At 35.3% G+C, this 6,717-nt stretch overlaps 1 non-coding gene across 1 annotated transcript; it reads right to left on the bottom strand.

Moving 5' to 3' along the window:
• Positions 1 to 5,122: 5,122 nt before the first annotated feature.
• On the bottom strand, positions 5,123 to 5,229 carry LOC141676215 (small nucleolar RNA R71). The gene has a single exon (XR_012556816.1). It is a non-coding gene; the product is annotated as a small nucleolar RNA R71 (small nucleolar RNA).
• Between the last annotated feature and the right edge of the window lie 1,488 nt (positions 5,230 to 6,717).

Genomic DNA, 6,717 nt, shown 5'->3' with positions numbered 1-6,717 from the left:
GATCGCACTCCGCTGCCACAAATCACAAACTTTCATGATTTATTTGTTCTTGTAAGCTTTTAAAACTATCCGCCTTTTAAGTTTTGCTAATTGATATTTAAAATTTGTATGTACGTAAACATTTCATAATTGACCTCAACGTAGTAGTTTTTATGTTATAGAAATCATAACGCTTACTAAAAATGAATTAAAGAATATACTTCTGGTCTTCAGAAGAAACAAACATTCTTGATCAGTATGTACTCAAGTTTAAATCATCACCTTCAAAGTTCATCTAGAATATATTATTGCATTGTGATTTAATAGATGCACGACCTTTATTACACGTAAAATATACTAGGAAAATGCAATTCCTTGATTATTGCATCATATGTTGCAAAACTCTAAAAATATAATATTGCATCAAAGAATGTTAAGGAATATAGATGAAGTGTACTGTAGACTTTTCATCAGAAATGTTAATTAGTACTAGGATTATTATTGTTAGTATCAGAACTCTGGTCGGTGGGGATCTCAAGTTCGACTCCATGTCACCCTAATATTCTCACAATTTATTATGAACATGAAGCCAATTTATGCCCTAAAATGATTGCCCGTGATTCACTCTTCAACCCAAAAAATGGACTTTCGGGTGAGGGGGAGTGTTGTTTATAATATGAGAAATGTATGGGCCTTCTCATAATTTTTTTATTCTAGATGGACTGGTTCTCATCATGGTATTAGAGCCTCCGATTCTGGACTAAATCACTAGCTAATTGATAAACACTAATTTCTCAAATTTCTTCTTAGTTTTCTCCCATCGATTAAACAAGTACAAAAAGATATTTTCCAGTTCTCATCTCTCGTTAATTTTTTCGCCACTCCATGTTATTTTTACTCGAGTTCAAGATTAAAAAGAACATTGTTGAGCAAAGAAATAATGCAAAATAATTTTATGTTCTTATAAACCATCTCAAAAGTCACCAAATTTAACTACCACGAAGAAAATAACTCATTTTTTTACAAAAATCAAGCACAATTTTACCTGAAATTTGGAAGATTTGTGGTTCATTAGATTGTTTTTTACGGGGGAGCTGTATTGTAGGTTGATGCCCTTAACCTAGTTGATAAATCGTATAATATATGGACTTATCTACTGGTAAGATCATGTCATTCTCTTTTATTTTATTGCATTGTCAGTGAGACATATATGAATTTTAGCTTGGATTTGATGAGGTTTTAGAGAAGCATGAAGTTAAATAGAATACTGATATGTTACTTGTTTATGGAGCCAAATCTTATGCGTCGACTTGGTAGATGCAGTCTTCAATAAGAACTTGAATGTGCTTAATTTATTTATGAACATACTTTAGGGTGACATATGTATCTTATTTTCTTTTTTATTACATTAATGTGAAGCATGTCTATCTAAGTTTTAGTAAGATTTTGTGATTATTTTTGATAATTTTGATGAACAAGGATGTGATGGTTTTACATTTAATTAGCTCTACCCTAAGGCTTGAAAAAGTGAATTTAATTATCTCTACCCTACCACTTTTAGTCATGTGGTGAAAGATACCGACATTCAGGAAAAAATGTCTAGAATTCAGAAGAATGATTGTGAATGATAAAAATACTCCTTTGACAATCCAATAAGGGTTAGATATAGAAATAGAGTAAGTGTAACCCCAGATTCATGAAGTTTAATTGGGTGAGGGAGATACAACCTGGAAGAAGAAACTTAATGAAATTAAAGTGGTCTTGACCTTATCTATTTTTTGATCTGTGCATTGGATTGTCTAATCAATGTTAAATACTTTCTTGCATGGGAGTATGTTAATGGTTGGCCGAAAATTTTTAGGTTCTTATTTAAAAATAGTCGTACTACTTTGAAATTGTTAAGGATACCGTTCCAGAAGGTTTTTATATCGTCATTACAACATGCTTGACCATTTGGTTGAATAATACTAGCCTTCAAGCTATTTTTAATATTGTCGCTCATTGCAATGCTGTTGACATGCAGAGAGCTCAATTGTTGTAGTTAAGGAAGTTGTCATGAATTAGAATGGCTTTGTTAATAAAGTATACAAGGGTGGTGTTAGGGTAGAGCACGGTTCGTTACGGTTTTTGGATAAAACTGAAACCGCATGTCCTCGGTTTTTAAAATTGAAAACTGAAACCGCATCCGCAATTATTGGTTCGGTTTCAGTTTTAAAAACCTCGATTCGGTTATAATCGGATCGGGTTCGGTTTTATAATCGCATCACACAAAATTTACTAAACAAAAATAATTAGTAATAGTTTAACTTTGTTTAAGTATAAAAAATGCAATGAATGGATAAGACATTTTTGAAACTGATTACAGAATACCACAGGCTGTGAGTTTGGTTAAGCATAACAGTTCAAACAACTTTTAATTTCATGTCTGATAATCGAGGTATACAATGTTATTTATGAATGATATGGTCCAGAGGTTAAAGTTAAGTAACAACTTACTACATTCCTAAATCAAAATGCATATATCATCTACAACAAAAAAACTATGTACAGTCAAAAACTAGTTACATGGTATTAGTAAGCACCAGTAGTAAGTTAGTAATTAGTAACCCGGTTCACCCATAATAATGTAAATTAGACCAGTACATTTTTATACCTAAAAGATATATTTGCATATTTTTATTTTTAAATTGATATAAATTATCTTAAAAGTATTTATTTATTTTAATACTCGGATCGGTTCGATTTTTTCTGGTTTAATTTTAACCTATAATCGGACAATCGGTTTCGGTTTATAATTTTTGGTTTCGATTCGATTTTAAATGGATCTGTTTGTATCGGTTTTAAGCGGTTTCGTTTTTGGTTTTATTCGACTTTTTGCTCAGCCCTAGGTGGTGTTGTCGCATCAAATTGAAACTCGTTCTTTCAAGCAAACAAGCATAACAAATTTGGAGCTCAATTCATAAATATGCAACAAATGAATCTACATATAAATGAAAACTCAAATTAAACTCTTCTTTCTATTGGAAACTAAAATCCAGAAGTTCACTTCTGAACTGTGTAGAGTGAACGAGTACTTGAGCTATTCTACAGTTTAACTTGCATAGTCAAGTTGCTGAATTAAATAGTTAGCTTGCATAGTCAAGTTTCTATAGTTATGTTCATATTGTACCGATATACTGATAAATGGATTTTATATCTACTAGGAACGCTTCATTACAGGCTTAAGTTGGTGTTTTGGACTCAAGTTGTTGGTATTTTTGATGTGTTTTTGTGTTATTGCATTTAAGGCATCAGTTATATGAAGAAAGGAGTTTTTCAAGGAAATATGCTGAAAAGAGATCAGAACTGGAAGCCGAGGCTATTCTCAATTTGTAGAGAATCTCATTAGCTTTGCGTGGGCAGTTGAATCGCCTAATTCTGACGAGCAGAATTCAAGATATGGCCAAAAGAAGATTTGTCAGAAAAATTCCAGAATATCAGCGCGTCCGCGCCAGAAGGCAGCGCGCCCGCGCCGCTGAAACACTATTTCAGCGCGGCCGTGCCCGAAGGCCACGCGCCCGGTTTCTGCCCCAGAATCCTGATTTTAGTCGAAATTGAAGATTTTGAGAGTCCTGGTCATTCTAGAGCCTATATATACCCATAAAAAGATATTTTTAACAAGAAGGAGACCTGGGAGAGCAATAAGAAAACCTAGAGGGCACGAGAAGGCTACGGAGAAGAAGACTCTTGTTTTCTTTAATATAGTTGATACTTGGATGCTCGTTTTCGATTTGTCTTTGAACCCTAGTGCTCTCATATTGTTTATTATCATGCTTTCATTGGAACCCATGGTGACGATGAGTTCAGTTATGAACTAATCATTATCGTGGGATTCTAACGGATTTACTTTTGGATTTTTATAGTTAATTTGTTTCAGTATCCTGATGTATGGTGATTGATTGATACCCTAGTATTGGTTGTGCTTATTCGTCTTATGTGTGTAGCTAACATATAAGATAGCGTGTTAATCTCTATTAAAGCGACAGTGAATATAGAGGTTTAGAACTTGCCATACTAGCATAGATTCATGTGTTATTGTTATGCATGATTCGTAGGTAATTTTAACCATCTTACTTGCCCTATGTAATCACGATAGATAACTTGTGCATTAAACAGTTATATTTTCAATTTTTATAGATATATAAGGACTAAGCATAATTGGTGTCTATTAAACTTCTATCTCTTTTGTGGATGCTTGGTAGTAGGGTATTCGTACAACGAAAGTTAGCGTTTATTAGTCTCGTGTTATCTGATTAGTGTCATCACCATTACATGCTAAGGTTAAGAAAAAAGGCTATTACATGAACTATTTAATGAAGTTAGGATCCCATGTTTGTCATATATATTAATTCAACCATTCTTGTTCTCTTACTTATAATTGTTAGTTTAATTCTTAGTTATAAACAATCCCAACTTGTTATTTGTCTTAGAATTGGATAATAATCATATCATTGTTGCATAGGTGCATATTCTTAAATTAACCAAAGAGTCTCTGTGGGAACGAATTTGATCTAAATCTTATACTACTTGCCAACGCGTATACTTGCGTGTATTATTAGCGTGTGTTAACGTCCTAACAAGTTTTTGGCGCCGCTGTGGGGGACTCGATGTTAATTTTTAGTTTATGTGCTTGTCATCAGTGGTCGTTAAAGTTTACTGACTCGGATTCTTTTACTTTCACGGTTTATTTGTTTGTATTTCAGGTACTCATTATAATGAGAGATCCAGCAACACAACGAAAGCCTTGATGGATTTTTCTCAACCCAAGATCAATGACATTCAATCTAGCATTGTCAGGCCGGCTATCACAGCTAATACCTTTGAGATCAAGCCTGGCATAATTCAATGGGTGCAGAATTCAATCCAGTTTGGGGGTTCTCCAACGGAAGATCCCAATTTGCACATTAGGGATTTTATTGAGATTTGCGACACCTTCAAGTTCAACGGTGTTTCTGAAGATGTTGTGAAGCTGAGACTATTCCCATTCTCTCTGAGGGACAAGGCTAAGAGCTGGTTACACTCTCTATCAGTTGGTTCGATTACTACTTGGGAAGATCTTGCTCAAAAGTTTCTCACTAAATTTTTCCCTATGGCAAAGACAGCTGCAATCAGGAATGCTATTACTCAATTTGCACAGCAATCGGGAGAAACTCTATGTGAAGCTTGGGAGCGCTACAAGGAGATGCTTAGGAAGTGTCCTCACCATGGCATGCCTGATTGGATGATCATCAATTGCTTCCATAACGGTTTGGGAGCACAGTCTAGACCCATGCTTGATGCAGCATCAGGTGGAGCATTATGAGCAAAGAGTTACGATGAAGCTTATGATCTAATTAAACTGATGGCTGCTAATGAATTTCAGTATCCAACTCAGAGATTGCCACAGGGCAAGGTAGCAGGAGTTCTTCAAGTGGATACAGCTACGGCTATCACTGCTCAACTAAAGGAGTTGTCTATGAAGATCGATTCTCTGGCTAAAGATGGTGTTAATCAGATAACCAGCGTTTGTGAGCTATGTGCAGGTTCGCATGCAACGAGCGATGCGCTATATCTAGTGAATCAGCTCAATTTGTGAGCAACTTTCAGAGATCGCAGCAACCAGTTTCAAACACTTATCATCTTGACAACTGGAATAATCCTAACTTCAGCTGTAGCAATAATCAGAATGCGATGCAACAGCCGTTCCAGCAGTTCAGAAATGAGCAAATTAATCTTCCTGGTTTTCAGCAACAATTTGCACCAAGACAACAACTCCAACTTCAACAACAAACTCATGATGCACGTCAATCTTCGAATGAAAAATCTGAATTGGAGGAGTTGAGGCTTATGTGCAAAACTCAGGCTCTTATATGCCAAAGCCAGGCTGTTTCTATCAAGACTCTGGAGGACCAAATAGGGAAAATTTCTTACGCCTTATTGAATCGACTACCAAGAACGCTTTCTAGTGATGCAGAAGTTCCAGGCAAGAGGGAAGCAGAAGAGCAGGTTAAAGCAATTACATTGAGGTCTGGGAAGGTTGCAAGCCCTGAAAAATCTCAAGTTCCAGAATCTGAAGTTTTGGCTGAAGAAGAAGTGCTGAAGGATGCCGAGGTGGAACCAAGGAAGAAACTGTGGAACACACTCCTCCTGAGGGTAATACAGGGGAGAAGCAGGTCTATCCTCCACCTCATTTTCCAAAAAGACTGCAGAAGTAGAAGTTGGATAAGCAATTTGCTAAGTTTCTGGAGGTGTTCAAGAAACTTCACATCAACATACCTTTCGCTGAAGCTCTTGAACAGATGCCTAGCTATGTGTAATAACCCCAATTTTTGGAATTTTTGAAACACTAATGAATAGTAACTTTTTGTTGATGATGCTGATTAAGGAAAATTATCAGACCACGCTATATAGGAGTACTCTTATGGAAATTATAAGATCGTATTAGTATTCTATAAAGTAAATGAGTGTATGTAAAGATTATCAAAATCAAAATTCAAACACTGTGATTTTTCCCGAAAATCCACAGATACCGAAAGAATTGAGTATAAGGTAACATGATTAAAAGGATTTAAATTCAAGGATTATAAGAGAGGATCATAAAAGGAATATAAAATATTGAGAAAGGTTTAGGGGAACCCAAGTAATAAGATCCCGGATATAATCCCTCAAACAATGAACGAGAACGAAAGTTACGTGAACCGTCAAACAAATACGCAACCA

This window comes from Apium graveolens, chromosome 7 (assembly GCF_009905375.1).
Source record: "Apium graveolens cultivar Ventura chromosome 7, ASM990537v1, whole genome shotgun sequence".
In the NCBI taxonomy this organism is placed as follows: Eukaryota; Viridiplantae; Streptophyta; class Magnoliopsida; order Apiales; family Apiaceae; genus Apium; species Apium graveolens.
Note: the sequence above shows the minus strand (reverse complement) of the source record. Positions and strands in the feature narration are given on the sequence as shown.